Source organism: Pelobates fuscus, chromosome 1 (genome assembly GCF_036172605.1).
Source record: "Pelobates fuscus isolate aPelFus1 chromosome 1, aPelFus1.pri, whole genome shotgun sequence".
Taxonomy (NCBI): Eukaryota; Metazoa; Chordata; class Amphibia; order Anura; family Pelobatidae; genus Pelobates; species Pelobates fuscus.
This window is the reverse complement of record NC_086317.1, coordinates 2,806,760-2,825,035: the sequence shown is the minus strand read 5'-3', so window position 1 is coordinate 2,825,035 and position 18,276 is coordinate 2,806,760. Positions and strand designations below refer to the sequence as shown.

The following is an 18,276-nucleotide window of genomic DNA, read 5'->3' as shown; positions in this document are numbered from 1 at the left end:
CACTATGATATTCACACAGTAAGACACACTATGATATTCACACAGTAAGACACACTATGATATTCACACAGTAAGACACACTATGATATTCACACAGTAAGACACACTATGATATTCACACAGTAAGACACACAATGATATTCACACAGTAAGACACACTATGATATACACACAGTAAGACACACTATGATATACACACAGTAAGACACACTATGATATACACACAGTAAGACACACTATGATACTCACACAGTAAGACACACTATGATATACACACAGTAAGACACACTATGATATATACACAGTAAGACACACTATGATATTCACACAGTAAGACACACTATGATATACACACAGTAAGACACACTATGATATCCACACAGTAAGACACACACTATGATATACACACAGTAAGACACACTATGATATACACAGTAAGACACACTATGATATTCACACAGTAAGACACACTATGATATTCACACAGTAAGACACACTATGATATTCACACAGTAAGACACACTATGATATTCACACACAGTAAGACACAATATGATATTCACACAGTAAGACACACTATGATATACACACAGTAAGACACACTATGATATTCACACAGTAAGACACACTATGATATACACACAGTAAGACACACTATGATATACACACAGTAAGACACACTATGATATTCACACAGTAAGACACACTATGATATACACACAGTAAGACACACTATGATATTCACACAGTAAGACACACAATGATATTCACACAGTAAGACACACTATGATATTCACACAGTAAGACACACTATGATATTCACACAGTAAGACACACTATGATATTCACACAGTAAGACACACTATGATATTCACACAGTAAGACACACTATGATATTCACACAGTAAGACACACAGTGATATTCACACAGTAAGACACACTATAATATTCACACAGTAAGACGCACTATGATATTCACACAGTAAGACGCACTATGATATACACACAGTAAGACACACTATGATATACACACAGTAAGACACACTATGATATCCACACAGTAAGACACACTATGATATCCACACAGTAAGACACACACTATGATATTCACACAGTAAGACACACTATGATATACACACAGTAAGACACACTATGATATTCACACAGTAAGACACACTATGATATACACACAGTAAGACACACACTATGATATTCACACAGTAAGACACACTATGATATTCACACAGTAAGACACACTATGATATTTTTTTTCTTTCAGGAAGTGTTCCGGAGGATTGGAGGAAGGCAGATGTGGTTCCTATATTCAAAAAGGGTTCAAAATCCTTGCCTGGAAATTATAGACCTGTGAGCTTAACTTCTGTGGCTGGTAAAATATTTGAAAGGTTATTAAGGGATAATATTCAAGAATTCCTTGAGAAGAATATGGTTATCAGCAAAAATCAGCACGGTTTTATGAAGCACAGGTCATGTCAAACTAACTTGATTGCGTTCTACGAAGAAGTAAGTAGAAGTATAGATCAGGGTGTTGCAGTGGATGTGATCTATTTGGATTTTGCCAAGGCATTTGATACAGTTCCACACAAAAGATTAGTGTTCAAACTCAAGGAAATCGGTCTCGATGAAAATGCTTGTTCTTGGGTAGAACATTGGCTTAAAAACAGAATACAAAGAGTTGTCGTTAATGGTAAATTTTCAAGCTGGACAGAGGTGGCAAGTGGTGTCCCTCAGGGGTCTGTTCTGGGACCCCTTCTATCTAACATTTTTATAAATGATCTTGAAGACAGCATTGAAAGTCATGTTTCAGTGTTTGCAGATGACACAAAACTTTGTAAAATAATACAATGTGAGCAAGATATTACTTTGCTGCAGAAGGATTTAGATAGACTGGAGGACTGGGCACTCAAATGGCAGATGAAATTTAATGTTGAAAAATGCAAAGTTATGCACTTCGGCGTAAAGAATACACAAGCAACGTATACCCTTAATGGAAGCGAATTAGGGATAACAACACACGAAAAGGACTTGGGAATTGTTATAGACAACAAACTATGCAACAATGTGCAATGTCAATCAGCAGTGGCCAAGGCCAGTAAGGTATTGTCATGCATGAAAAAGGGCATTCATTCTCGGGATGAGAATATCATTTTGCCTCTCTATAAATCACTGGTAAGACCACATATTGAATATGCTGTGCAATTTTGGGCACCTGTTCTAAAGAAGGATATCATGGCACTAGAAAAAGTGCAGAGGCGGGCTACAAAATTAATAAAAGGAATGGAACATATCAGCTATGAAGAAAGGTTAACAAATTTAAACCTATTTAGTTTAGAAAAACGTCGCCTGAGAGGGGATATGATAACATTATACAAATATATTCGGGGCCAATACAAACCATTGTGTGGAAATCTATTCACAAACCGGACTTTACATAGGACACGAGGCCATGCGTTTAGACTGGAAGAAAGAAGATTTCGTCTAAGGCAAAGGAAAGGTTTTTTTATTGTAAGAACAATCAGGATGTGGAATTCTCTGCCTGAAGAAGTGGTTTTATCAGAGCCCATACAGATGTTCAAACAGCTACTAGATGCATACTTGCAAAGACAGAATATTCAAGGATATAATCTTTCAATGTAGGGTAATAACTGCTTGATTCAAGGATAAATCTGACTGCCATTCTGGGGTCAATAAGGAATTTTTTGTCCTAGCTTGTTGCAAAATTGTGCTTCAAACTGGGGTTTTTTTTTTTTGTTTTTTTTTCTCTTTTGGATCAACAGCAAAAAACAGGAGTGAGGAAGGCTGAACTTGATGGACGCAAGTCTCTTTTCAGCTATCTAACTATGTAACTATGTAACTATATTCACACAGTAAGACACACTATGATATCCACACAGTAAGACACACTATGATATACACACAGTAAGACACACACTATGATATTCACACAGTAAGACACACTATGATATACACACAGTAAGACACACTATGATATTCACACAGTAAGACACACTATGATATTCACACAGTAAGACACACTATGATATTCACACAGTAAGACACACTATGATATCCACACAGTAAGACACACTATGATATACACACAGTAAGACACACACTACGATATTCACACAGTAAGACACACTATGATATACACACAGTAAGACACACTATGATATTCACACAGTAAGACACACTATGATATTCACACAGTAAGACACACTATGATATTCACACAGTAAGACACACTATGATATCCACACAGTAAGACACACTATGATATACACACAGTAAGACACACACTACGATATTCACACAGTAAGACACACTATGATATACACACAGTAAGACACACTATGATATTCACACAGTAAGACACACTATGATATTCACACAGTAAGACACACTATGATATTCACACAGTAAGACACACTATGATATTCACACAGTAAGACACACTATGATATACACACAGTAAGACACACACTATGATATTCACACAGTAAGACACACTATGATATACACACAGTAAGACACACTATGATATTCACACAGTAAGACACACTATGATATTCACACAGTAAGACACACTATGATATTCACACAGTAAGACACACTATGATATTCACACAGTAAGACACACTATGATATTCACACAGTAAGACACACTATGATATTCACACAGTAAGACACACTATGATATTCACACAGTAAGACACACTATGATATTCACACAGTAAGACACACTATGATATTCACACAGTAAGACACACTATGATACACACACAGTAAGACACACTATGATATTCACACAGTAAGACACACTATGATATTCACACAGTAAGACACACTATGATATACACACAGTAAGACACACTATGATATTCACACAGTAAGACACACTATGATATACACACAGTAAGACACACTATGATATACACACAGTAAGACACACTATGATATACACACAGTAAGACACACATGTACATTAATCTACACATACACAGTACATCAGATGTGCACATATTCTTTGTATCATTCTTATCATTTGTATAGCGCCGACATACTCCACAGCACGGTACAATTATAGAATGGGGATAACTGACAGCAAGTGAAGCAGTCCCTCCACCAACAAGGATCGCGTACACACACTTACTGAACGAAGCGTGAAACGTGTTATGTTACCTGCACTCAGCACCATACACAGCATGTGCAGGAAAATCCACGAGGGCCGGCTTCCACCACACATATCATCTCTCTCCAGGACACCTAGCTGAGGCCCATGGCAGGTTCCCCCGATGGGAGTGAGAATCCGCTCAGCTGGGAGTGAGAATCCGCTCGGCTGGGAGTGAGAATCCGCTCGGCTGGGAGTGAGAATCCCCTCTGCTGGGAGTGAGAATCCGCTCGGCTGGGAGTGAGAATCCGCTCTGCTGGGAGTGAGAATCCCCTCTGCTGGGAGTGAGAATCCCCTCTGCTGGGAGTGAGAATCCGCTCGGCTGGGAGTGAGAATCCCCTCTGCTGGGAGTGAGAATCCGCTCGGCTGGGAGTGAGAATCCGCTCTGCTGGGAGTGAGAATCCACTCGGCTGGGAGTGAGAATCCGCTCGGCTGGGAGTGAGAATCCGCTCGGCTGGGAGTGAGAATCCGCTCTGCTGGGAGTGAGAATCTCCTCTGCTGGGAGTGAGAATCCGCTCTGCTGGGAGTGAGAATCCCCTCTGCTGGGAGTGAGAATCCGCTCGGCTGGGAGTGAGAATCCGCTCGGCTGGGAGTGAGAATCCGCTCTGCTGGGAGTGAGAATCCGCTCTGCTGGGAGTGAGAATCCGCTCTGCTGGGAGTGAGAATCCGCTCTGCTGGCAGTGGGAATCCGCTCGGCTGGGAGTGAGAATCCGCTCGGCTGGGAGTGAGAATCCGCTCTGCTGGGAGTGAGAATCCCCTCTGCTGGGAGTGAGAATCCGCTCTGCTGGGAGTGAGAATCCGCTCTGCTGGGAGTGAGAATCCGCTCAGCTGGGAGTGAGAATCCGCTCTGCTGGGAGTGAGAATCCGCTCTGCTGGGAGTGAGAATCCGCTCTGCTGGGAGTGAGAATCCGCTCGGCTGGGAGTGAGAATCCCCTCTGCTGGGAGTGAGAATCCGCTCGGCTGGGAGTGAGAATCCGCTCGGCTGGGAGTGAGAATCCGTTCGGCTGGGAGTGAGAATCCCCTCTGCTGGGAGTGAGAATCCCCTCTGCTGGGAGTGAGAATCCGCTCGGCTGGGAGTGAGAATCCGCTCTGCTGGGAGTGAGAATCCGCTCTGCTGGGAGTGAGAATCCCCTCTGCTGGGAGTGAGAATCCGCTCGGCTGGGAGTGAGAATCCGCTCTGCTGGCAGTGGGAATCCGCTCGGCTGGGAGTGAGAATCCGCTCAGCTGGGAGTGAGAATCCGCTCGGCTGGGAGTGAGAATCCGCTCGGCTGGGAGTGAGAATCCGCTCTGCTGGGAGTGAGAATCTGCTCGGCTGGGAGTGAGAATCCGCTCGGCTGGGAGTGAGAATCCCCTCTGCTGGGAGTGAGAATCCGCTCGGCTGGGAGTGAGAATCCGCTCGGCTGGGAGTGAGAATCCGTTCGGCTGGGAGTGAGAATCCCCTCTGCTGGGAGTGAGAATCCGCTCGGCTGGGAGTGAGAATCCGCTCTGCTGGGAGTGAGAATCCGCTCTGCTGGGAGTGAGAATCCCCTCTGCTGGGAGTGAGAATCCGCTCGGCTGGGATTGAGAATCCGCTCGGCTGGGAGTGAGAATCCGCTCAGCTGGGAGTGAGAATCCGCTCGGCTGGGAGTGAGAATCCGCTCTGCTGAGAGTCCTTCCCCACTGTGAGTGAGAATCTCCTCTGCTGGGAGTGAGAATCTGCGCTGCTGGGAGTGAGAATCCGCTCGGCTGGGAGTGAGAATCTCCTCTGCTGGGAGTGAGAATCCGCTCGGCTGGGAGTGAGAATCCGCTCTGCTGGGAGTGAGAATCCGCTCGGCTGGGAGTGAGAATCCGCTCAGCTGGGAGTGAGAATCCGCTCGGCTGGGAGTGAGAATCCGCTCTGCTGAGAGTCCTTCCCCACTGGGAGTGAGAATCTCCTCTGCTGGGAGTGAGAATCTGCGCTGCTGGGAGTGAGAATCCGCTCGGCTGGGAGTGAGAATCTCCTCTGCTGGGAGTGAGAATCCGCTCGGCTGGGAGTGAGAATCCGCTCAGCTGGGAGTGAGAATCCGCTCTGCTGGGAGTGAGAATCTGCGCTGCTGGGAGTGAGAATCCGCTCGGCTGGGAGTGAGAATCTGCTCGGCTGGGAGTGAGAATCGGCTCGGCTGGGAGTGAGAATCCGCTCTGCTCAGAGTCCTTCCTTGCTGGGAGTGAGAATTCGTTCGGCTGGGAGTCCTTCCCCGCTGGGAGTTAGAATCCGCTGTGCTGGAACTCTCTATATCCCCCCTATAATGGCAGGTTCAGTCTCACTATGGTGCAGTAAATTGGGGAGTGTGGCCCCCGGGGCTCCTAACAGAGCTCTCGTGGCGGAGGCTGAGACCATGTTACTTAATCTGAGCTCTCCGCACCCCACCCCCACTCACTGCACTGAGCATCACTTCCCAAAAACAGCCCACGACTGCAGGAGGGAGTACCAGGGGAGACGAACACCCTGTCTCTGTATAACACCCCGCCCCTGTATAACACACTGAGGGAGATACCCCGTCTCTGTATAACTCACTGAGTGACAGTAACACCCCGTCTCTGTATAACTCACTGAGTGACAGTAACACCCCGTCTCTGTATAACTCACTGAGTGACAGTAACACCCCGTCTCTGTATAAAACACTGAGCGACTCTTACACCCTGTCTCTGTATAACACACAGTCTCTTTATAACACACTGAGTGACACTAACACCCCGTCTCTGTATAACACACTGAGTGACAGTAACACCCCGTCTCTGTATAACACACTGAGCGACACTAACACCCCGTCTCTGTGTAACTCACTGAGTGACACTAACACCCCGTCTCTGTATAACACACTGAGTGACACTAACACCCCGTCTCTGTATAACACACTGAGCGACAGTAACACCCCGTCTCTGTATAACACACTGAGCGACACTAACACCCTGTCTCTGTATAACACACCGAGTGACAGTAACACCCCGTCTCTGTATAACACACTGAGTGACAGTAACACCCCGTCTCTGTATAACACACTGAGCGACACTAACACCCCGTCTCTGTGTAACTCACTGAGTGACACTAACACCCCGTCTCTGTATAACACACTGAGTGACACTAACACCCCGTCTCTGTATAACACACTGAGCGACAGTAACACCCCGTCTCTGTATAACACACTGAGCGACACTAACACCCTGTCTCTGTATAACACACCGAGTGACAGTAACACCCCGTCTCTGTATAACTCACTGAGTGACAGTAACACCCCGTCTCTGTATAACACACTGAGTGACAGTAACACCCCGTCTCTGTATAACTCACTGAGTGACAGTAACACCCCGTCTCTGTATAACACACTGAGCGACTCTTACACCCTGTCTCTGTATAACACACAGTCTCTGTATAACACACTGAGCGACAGTAACACCCCGTCTCTGTATAACACACCGAGTGACAGTAACACCCCGTCTCTGTATAACACACTGAGCGACTCTTACACCCTGTCTCAGTATAACACACTGAGTGACAGTAACACCCCGTCTCTGTATAACACACTGAGTGACACTAACACCCCGTCTCTGTATAACACACAGTCTCTGTATAACACACTGAGCGACAGTAACACCCCGTCTCTGTATAACACACTGTCTCTGTATAACACACTGAGCGACTCTTACACCCTGTCTCTGTATAACACACAGTCTCTGTATAACACACTGAGCGAAAGTAACACCCCGTCTCTGTATAACACACCGAGTGACAGTAACACCCCGTCTCTGTATAACACACCGAGTGACAGTAACACCCTGTCTCTGTATAACACACTGAGCGACACTAACACCCCGTCTCTGTATAACACACAGTCTCTGTATAACACACTGAGCGACTCTTACACCCTGTTTCTGTATAACACATAGTCTCTGTATAACACACTGAGTGACTCTAACACCCCGTCTCTGTATAACACACTGAGCGACTCTTACACCCTGTCTCTGTATAACACACTGAGCGACACTAACACCCCGTCTCTGTATAACACACAGTCTCTGTATAACACACTGAGCCACACTAACACCCCATCTCTGTATAACACACAGTCTCTGTATAACACACTGAGCGACACTAACACCCCGTCTCTGTATAACACACTGAGCCACACTAACACCCTGTCTCTGTATAACACACAGTCTCTGTATAACACACTGAGCGACTCTTACACCCTGTCTCTGTATAACACACAGTCTCTGTATAACACACTGAGCGACTCTTACACCCTGTCTCTGTATAACACACAGTCTCTGTATAACACACTGAGCGACACTAACACCCCGTCTCTGTATAACACACTGAGCCACACTAACACCCTGTCTCTGTATAACACACAGTCTCTGTATAACACACTGAGCGACTCTTACACCCTGTCTCCGTATAACACACAGTCTCTGTATAACACACTGAGCGACTCTTACACCCTGTCTCTGTATAACACACTGAGCGACACTAACACCCCGTCTCTGTATAACACACTGTCTCTGTATAACACACTGAGCGACTCTTACACCCTGTCTCTGTATAACACACAGTCTCTGTATAACACACTGAGTGACTCTAACACCCCGTCTCTGTATAACACACTGAGCGACTCTTACACCCTGTCTCTGTATAACACACTGAGCGACACTAACACCCCGTCTCTGTATAACACACAGTCTCTGTATAACACACTGAGCCACACTAACACCCCGTCTCTGTATAACACACAGTCTCTGTATAACACACTAAGTGACTCTAACACCCCGTCTCTGTATAACACACTGAGCGACTCTTACACCCTGTCTCTGTATAACACACTGAGCGACACTAACACCCTGTCTCTGTATAACACACAGTCTCTGTATAACACACTGAGCGACTCTTACACCGTCTCTGTATAACACAATGAGCGACACTAACACCCCGTCTCTGTATAACACACAGTCTCTGTATAACACACTGAGCGACTCTTACATCCCGTCTCTGTATAACACACAGTCTCTGTATAACACACTGAGCGACTCTTACACCCTGTCTCTGTATAACACACTGAGCGACTCTTACACCCTGTCTCTGTATAACACACTGAGCGACTCTTACACCCTGTCTCTGTATAACACACAGTCTCTGTATAACACACTGAGCGACTCTTACACCCTGTCTCTGTATAACACACTGAGCGACTCTTACACCCTGTCTCTGTATAACACACTGAGCGACTCTTACATCCCGTCTCTGTATAACACACAGTCTCTGTATAACACACTGAGTGACTCTTACACCCTGTCTCTGTATAACACACAGTCTCTGTATAACACACTGAGCGACTCTTACACCCTGTCTCTGTATAACACACTGAGCGACTCTTACACCCTGTCTCTGTATAACACACTGAGCGACTCTTACACCCTGTCTCTGTATAACACACAGTTTTTGTATAACACACTGAGCGACTCTTACACCCTGTCTCTGTATAACACACAGTCTCTGTATAACACACTGAGCCACACTAACACCCCGTCTCTGTATAACACACAGTCTCTGTATAACACACTGAGCGACAGTAACACCCTGTCTCTGTATAACACACTGAGCGACACTAACACCCTGTCTCTGTATAACACACTGAGCGACAGTAACACCCTGTCTCTGTATAACACCCCGTCTCTGTATAACACACAGTCTCTGTATAACACCCTGTCTCTGTATAACACCCTGTCTCTGTATAACACACAGTCTCTGTATAACACCCTGTCTCTGTATAACACCCTGTCTCTGTATAACACACAGTCTCTGTATAACACCCTGTCTCTGTATAACACACAGTCTCTGTATAACACACTGAGCGACTCTTACACCCTGTCTCTGTATAACACACAGTCTCTGTATAACACCCCGTCTCTGTATAACACACAGTCTCTGTATAACACCCTGTCTCTGTATAACACACAGTCTCTGTATAACACACTGAGCGACTCTTACACCCCGTCTCTGTATAACACACAGTCTCTGTATAACACCCTGTCTCTGTATAACACCCTGTCTCTGTATAACACACTGAGCTATTGTGAATTTTTGTGCGCGGTGGTTATGGTTATTTGTCCTAGTGATATTTAGAGCTGTATTTCGTGCAGAGTGTGAGTTTTATTGCTGTGGAGCTTTGTGATTTACCTACACATACTGCAAGCATACACTGGGCTCCCCCGCAATAATTTCATTCAGATTGTCTACACCGGAGCGACCGTGAGTCACAGTTATCACTTCCCCATTAAATCCCCATTGATGTCACAGCCTCTGGTGGGGGGGAAACCCGGGATCTAATGATACACACTGTCTGCTATTTATTTATTTTTTATATATATTTATAAATCTTTATTTTTCAATTTAAAAATTTCATCCATATACATTTTTTCAAAAATAAATTTGAAACACAGTACAGTATATTACATTACAGTAAAATAAATAATTATGCATGTTTTGTATTAGAACCGTATTTCATATATTTACACGTGTTCTGCTATAACTACAGTCATACTAAAAAAGAGGATATAACCTACGATGCCGTTCCTCTTACTTACTTATATCTCACATTTCACTGCTACCTAGAAGTGGCTGTCTATAGGGGGGTGGGGGGGTTTGAGTTTTACGGTTAAGGTATCTAGCCCAAGGGGCCCAAACTTCATCATATTTCTCCCTGGATATCTTGTTTAATGCTATCCCAGCTTCCATTCTGCATTGATATTCTATTTGTATACGTATATCTTGCCAGTTTAACGAACCCATACTTCTCCAATTTCTAGCCATAACAATTTTTATTGCCATATTGATTTTTGGCAAATCTAAGTGGAACAAGAACATTTGAGGCGTAATAACAGTTTCAACCTTCAAAATAGAATCTACCAGTTCCGATAAGATTATTTTCATAGGTTTCAGCTCCTCACAGTCCCACCAGATGTGGGAGAATGAGCCTAGCTCCCTGCCGCATCTCCAACAATCTGGTAGGAGTGTGGGTTGAAATCTATGAAGGCGAGTGGGTACCAGGTACCAACGGTATACAAGTTTGAAGTACACTTCCTGTATATTCACCCCATATATATATCTTTTTACTGATTATAAGCCCGAAAACCAATCCTCAGCCGAGGATGAAAAATGGAGTTCTTCTTATAAATTTGTTAAATCTAGATGCTATTTTTTTTTTTGTAATGGAATGCTACGAACTGGTCAATTGGAGAAGTTTCCGAAAGGACTTTTCCCATAGTAAAAGATTTTATTCTAAGGTAGTTAAACATTTCCTTCGAAGGGAGGTTATATTTAGACTGTAACATTGGAAATGGCAATATTTTGTTATCATTTAGAAGTTCCGCAATTTTTACAATTCCACAGGATTTGTGTTTTCTTTATATTTATTTTATAACCTGAGAATTTACTATACTCGTTAATAAGACGAAATACGGCTGGGATAGATCTAATAGGGTCTGTAAGGGTCAATAGAACGTCATCTGCATAAAGTGCAATTTTGTTCTCCAAACTATTCACTTTTAGCCCACTGATGTCATCATTCTGTCTAATTGCCGCTGCCAACGGTTCTATAGAGAGGATATATAGCAGGGGTGCCAAAGGGCATCCCTGCCGCGTCCCATTTCTAATTGGGAACCATTTTGATTGAAACATAAATCCTGAAACTCTTGAGGATCTTTATATAACGCCATTGTACACTCCTTGAAAAGACCCTCTATACCGAAGGCCTTCAAAACCTCCTCCAAATACTTCCAGTTAACCCGGTCGAAGGCCTTCTTGGCATCGAGGGTAACCATGGCAAAGGGAGACAAACTTTGATCCACATGATATAGAACATTCAATAGTTTCCTAATGTTATCAGATGTACCCCTACCCTCTACGAACCCACTCTGATCTAAATGTACAATATCAGGTATATTTTGTTTGAGTCTATCAGCCAAAATTCTAGAATACATTTTAATGTCCAAGTTAATAAGAGAAATTGGTCCGTAATTCGAGGTGTATATTGGGTCCTTATCTGCCTTAGGAATTGGCATTATAGAAGCCTGGAGTAATTCCGATGGGATAGGTTTATAGTTGGCAAATTCTTTAAATGTCTTTAATATGTATGGGGAAATTATATCATTTAATTTTTTATAACAAATTGATGAGAAGCCATCTGGACCTGGTGCTTTGCCCGCTGTTAATGCTTTAATGGTGTTACTAATCTCCTGTATGGAGAATGGAGCGTTTAACTGATTTAATTTCTCCATAGATATTTTTGGCAGGCTCAGTTTATCCAAGAACTGCTTTGTTTCCCCTACGGATGGCTCATTACATTTTAAATTATATAGACTTTTGTAATAGTCTTCAAATGCATTAGCTATTTGAGTTGGTGAAAAAAGTTTTTTATTTCCAGCTATTATATAGTTTATAGATTGAAGTTTATTTTTATTTTTTAATTTGTTTGAAAGGTTTTTCCCTGTTTTGTTATTTCCATAGTACCATCCCTGCTTTAATATTAACTGTGACGAAGTGCCCTTCGCCACTTGGGCCTGGAGAGGACTGCTTGCCAGCCTCTTGCCATGTGATTATGGTCCCTGGGAGATTGGGCCCTTTTAAAAAACGTATTCGGCCCTAACAGAGTGCATGTCACTCATTCTGGCCCTTTAAACACAGTGAGGCCATTCGGTACTTGCCCTGTGTGAGCGGTGATACCCCCAGATAGCTATGCCATGGAGCCTATTCATATAATGAAAGACTATGGGAAAGACTATGGGAAAGCTCCATAGATCCCAGCTATCTGGGGATATGTTACATGTCTGTGTATTATGTATAAAAAGTAACTTTATGTATTTTAAAGTGTTTTACTGTCTTTGTGTAACCATGTGCTCAATGGAGTCTGCCTCTATCCCTGGATAATTGGATTACTTCCCCCCATTGTCTCCAGGATAGAGGCCTCTGTAAAACCTGTGTGATTTAGCCATGCTGACAGGGGTTTTAAAAGATACTTTACTAACTTTTGAACCCCTGGTCTGATTCATGCCATTTTTTAATATGTTGTTCCCCTGAATGGATTGATTGTGGATATGTAATTTTATGTGAATGTGATGTATGGTTTTAAAGTTACCGAGTATGTGTGGAAACTGTATTTTTACTGTATGTAATAATTATGTTAATTGCTTATCTGAGGGGAGGGGATGTTTAGGTTGTACTGTTACTTGATTGGTTATTTTATGCCTCCCCCTGGGTGTGTCCTGTATGTGCACAACTGTAATAAAAAGCAGGCTGGGTGTTCCAGACCTGAGACCACTGCTTGACCCTCAACACGGAGCCTTGTCTCGTTCTTGGGGGGATTCACTGTATGCTGTTGGAGACTGATTGCCAGGAGTGTAAGCTGATGTCTGCTTTTCCTGTTCGTCTGCTAGCAGCTATTCGTGAGGTTCCAGTTTGGAGTGCTATTTTGTATCCAGTTTGGGAGTTTGGTGTTCTGCAGTAGCTGTGCCTGTCTCTCAGAAAGGGGCATATCGCCTAAACGGATTTTAACCCCTTGTCTGCTGAAACGGTCCGTTACATTAGCATTGCTTTATTATTTTTTTCTTGAGTTCTTGCTAATATTTTTTTCCTAATCTCCTTGATATCCTCCAGAATTTTATGATCTAAAGTAAGCTTATGTAGGCGTTCTTGTTTTGCCAAATCAATATTAAGCTCATTCAGCTCTTTCCCCTTCTTTTTTTATGTTAGCACCCAGTTTTATAAGACATCCTCTCATATATGATTTGAAGGTACACCATAACATGGCATTGGAGACATCCCCTGTATCGTTGGTTTCAAAAAATTATCTAGTCTGGGTACGCAGTTCTTCTACATTAATTTCTGATTTTAATAAGGTTTCATTTAATCTCCATCTATCTCTACGTTTATATTCAGCATTATTTTTTATAACTAAGCTTACAGGTGCATGGTCGGACCATGTTATAGGTCCAATTATCACCTTATTAACTCACTCCAAAGTTTCAGCTTTAACCAAAACATAGTCGATTCTAGTATATGTCTGATGAACGTTTGAATAAAACGTATAATCTCGCTCCTCTGGATTGCATGTTCTCCAGGAATCATATAAACAGTTTTTTGCTAAGAAAGTCTGCATCATTGATGGTCCTGTTTTTTGATTGTCATCTTTGTATGCGGGCTTAGTTCTGTTCCTATCTATTTTAGTATCTATAATGCAGTTAAAATCCCCGCCGATAATTAGGCTTCCAGACGATACGCGGTCAATCTTTTGCATCAGATTTCCCAGAAATCTATATGGAAGTTGATTTGGAGCATAAACATTTACCAAAGTGTACAAAATATCATTGATTCGAACTATCACTATGAGAAACCTACCACCAGGGTCAGCCTCCTCATAGATCAGCTCATATTTCAAGCTACTTGAAAAGAAAATTGCCCCCCCCTCCTTTCTTATTCTTTCCTACCAAATTAGATCTATGGACCACTGGAAATTTTTTATAATTCCATAGTTTGGAAGTAGAATTAACCCAATGTGTTTCTTGAACAAAACCGATATCTGTTTTACTGTCGATCAGTAGTTTATACAGATAGCCTCTTTTCTGTCCTGAATGTAAGCCCCTTGCGTTAATAGATAATATGTTTAGTGACATCCTACCGCAACTCTCCCCACACCCACTTCCCCTCTAGCCTCCCCTCAGGTAGCATCCAATACACAAATCCACTCATACCTTCCCCAGTCGGCCATATAGTATTAAACCTCCTGGAGAAGCTCAACATCCAACTTTCTATTGCAACATTGATTCCATAATATGAAGTTCTGTATAAAGTCTTCATATTGGACCCTGGACCAGGATAGTAGGCATTTTTATCTTTGTTTTTCTCTCTTTCTCTTCCCTTCAGCCAATTCTGCCCTTCTTTTCCCTTTCATTTTCCATTTTCAGAGACATTACAATATTATTTTCCTTTATCCATAATATACAGTATCAACCCCGGGGTCTATCTGCAGGTTCCTCCCTGCTGATAACTTTAATTTTATCTAAAACGGCTTCCTCTATCATCATGTTCTTATATTCAAATTGTCTTTCCCTTTCCTCCTCCTTGCCCCTCCTCTCTCCTCTCCCTTTTCAAATCTCCTTTCTCTTTCCCTTACTTTCCCTTTTGTGCGCTTTTCCTACAATATTTGTTGAGCTTGTGAATATTGTGAAGCTCACTTTCATTCATTTCGTGCACCTAAGTTGTGTATCTATATTTATAAATTATACTTTAAGCTCTTCCTCCCTATTCATTACTTTAGATGTGAATCTATCCTTATTTTTCAGTTGCTTTTTCTTATATAAGTGTCAACTATAACATTTCTAAGACATTTCCATTTCTACACCATATCAAAAAACCTTTATAAAATATTTACTAAATTTATGGGTATTATGAACCTCTTTTTCATTCATTTCGTGCTGCTAAATTTAATTATGTGTCTATATATATAAGTTATAACTTTAGACTCTTCCTCCATTATCATTACTTTAAGTGTGAATCTATCCTTGTTCTTCACTATATGTGATGTGGTGAGGTGACACTCTAAAACATTTCCGTTTCTACACCGTATCAAAAATCCCTAAGAGAAAAAAAAAAAAAAAAGGAGAGGAGATTCAATTTGAGTTATCATTTTCTGTTTTAGTGCCGTGTTATCTCTGAAGATATATGTTTGGTCTTTAAAAAAGACCATAATTGCCTTCGGGAACAGCCACTTATATCTTATCTCCATGTTCCTAAGGATTGCCGTTTCCTCTGAGAAGGTTCTTCTTGCTTGTCTTGTCTTTTGAGATAAGTCCTGAAAAACTTCAAAGTGTCTCCATTCTTCGGTGTCTAGAGTCCCGTTCCTTATTTTCTGCATTATTAGATTTTTTATCCAAAAGCTAGAAAAGCAAATCATAACATCTCTTGGGTAGGACTTGTCAATTCCGTTTGGTCTGGACAATCTATGGAATCTTTCAAAGGTTTCAGGGCCCAACGTCTGTCGTCTGTCCAGATAAGAATATAGATCTTCTTGTGTTATTGATTCTGGTATGCCTCTGACTCTTATATTGTTTCTCCTGGAACGATCTTCTAAGTTTGTCATTTTAATCTCAGTGTCATGCAATCTCTTCTCTAGCTGTGTGTTAGATGTTTTGATTTGTTCGTATTCCTCTTGTACTTTTTGTAGTATATTTGCTTGGCTTGAGAATTTCTCAGAAAGAATGGCAATTTCCGATCTAAGATCTTTAGTGTTAAGGTCAATGTCCGTTATGATTTTTTTATGTAGATTGTCCAGCATTTGGGTTAATAATTGTTGCGTCAATCCCTGTGAGTTTTTTGGCAGATGTGGAAGGTCATCCTCTGATATATTTGATATTTGATGGACAGAGAGCTCAGCACTTTCTGGGGGCAGAGATTTCCGTGGCCTCTCTGGTTCTGTGTGTGCCATTCTTGGTGAGTAGAATGTGCCAATTGTTGCCTTCTTTTTCTCCATACTTTGGGCTTTCTCTTTTTTAGGAGCCATGTGTAGTGGCAGGACTCTTAAATTAAACTTGGCTCCGCTTACGATAAGCTATTGTATATTTCTTTAGCATATGTCTTAACATTTTATTTTTTCTTTCACTTTTCCTCCAGCCTTTCTTATTTAAAAAGGTTCTGTTTTTTCTTTTCTTTTTCTCTTTTTCCCTTTACTTCGTTCCCCTCCTTCCTTCTTATTTTCCCCTCTTTTTTTCCTTTCTTTTTCCCTTTTGTTTTGACTTTAAATCTCAAATAGCTGTCCCTTTAAGTAGTTGTCCCTTTCAGGTATGAGGTGGAGGTCAGTAAGTATTTACTCACAGGTATTATTTTTATGCACACTGGGACCGCTTACATGCCCATAAAAAAAAAATGCCCAAATCAATCTTCTGTTAATAAAACATAAATACCTGCAGACTGAGGGTTATAAAGTCGGTCTTATGTGCCCTTGTCAGCCCAATCCCTTTTTTAATTCCGTTGAGTTCAGCATCTTTACTGCATCATTGTAGCAGCTTTGAGTGACCTTCAGCTGCTCAACCGCATAGCAAAATTGTTGCCTCACTGCCTTCAATTTTTCAACGCCGTTGTGCTCGGCGTCCTTACTGCCTCGCTGCCTCGCTTGCTTCGCTGCCTCACTTCCTGGTCCGTGAAAGCGCGCGGTCCTGCCGCTTGCATACGCACCTACGTCACGTACCGCCCGCCCATAGCCCACACTGTCTGCTATTAAACAGCGCTATGTATTAACGAGCCATTAACCAGCGCTATGTATTAACGAGCCATTAACCAGCGCTATGTATTAACGAGCCATTAACCAGCATAATGTATTAACTAGCCATTAACCAGTGCTATGTATTAACGAGCCATTAACCAGCACAATGTATTAACTAGCCATTAACCAGCATAATGTATTAACTAGCCATTAACCAGTGCTATGTATTAACAAGCCATTAACCAGTGCTATGTATTAACGAGCCATTAACCAGCGCTATGTATTAACGAGCCATTAACCAGCGCTATGTATTAACGAGCCATTAACCAGCGCTATGTATTAACTAGCCATTAACCAGCACAATGCATTAACTAGCCATTAACCAGCACTCTGTATTAACTAGCCATTAACCAGTGCTATGTATTAACTAGCCATTAACCAGCGCTATGTAGTAACTAGCCATTAACTAGTTAAGTATTACTTTACTGAGAGGGTAGTGGATGCATGGAATAGCCTTCCAGCTGAAGTGGTAGAGGTTAACACAGTAAAGGAGTTTAAGCATGCGTGGGATAGGCATAAGGCTATCCTAGATATAAGATAAGGCCAGGGACTAATGAAAGTATTTAGAAAATTGGGCAGACTAGATGGGCCGAATGGTTCTTATCTGCCGTCAAATTCTATGTTTCTATGTTAACTAGCCATTAACCAGCACAATGTATTAACTAGCCATTAACCAGCACTATGTATTACAGTGAGAGAAAAAAGTATTTGATCCCTGCTGATTTTGAACGTTTGCCCACTGACAGAGAAAGGATCAGTCTA

The 18,276-nt window shown here is 42.2% G+C and overlaps 1 protein-coding gene across 2 annotated transcripts in view; it reads left to right on the top strand.

Moving 5' to 3' along the window:
- Positions 1 to 6,306: 6,306 nt before the first annotated feature.
- Positions 6,307 to 18,276, top strand: part of ICOSLG (inducible T cell costimulator ligand) — a 106,631-nt gene continuing 94,661 nt past the window's right edge. The window contains exon 1 of one of the 2 annotated variants that reach the window (XM_063441796.1): positions 6,307 to 6,333. The gene's annotated coding sequence lies outside the window, so the exon portion shown is untranslated. The remainder of the gene's footprint in view (positions 6,334 to 18,276) is intronic. The other variant, XM_063441798.1, reaches the window with a different exon arrangement.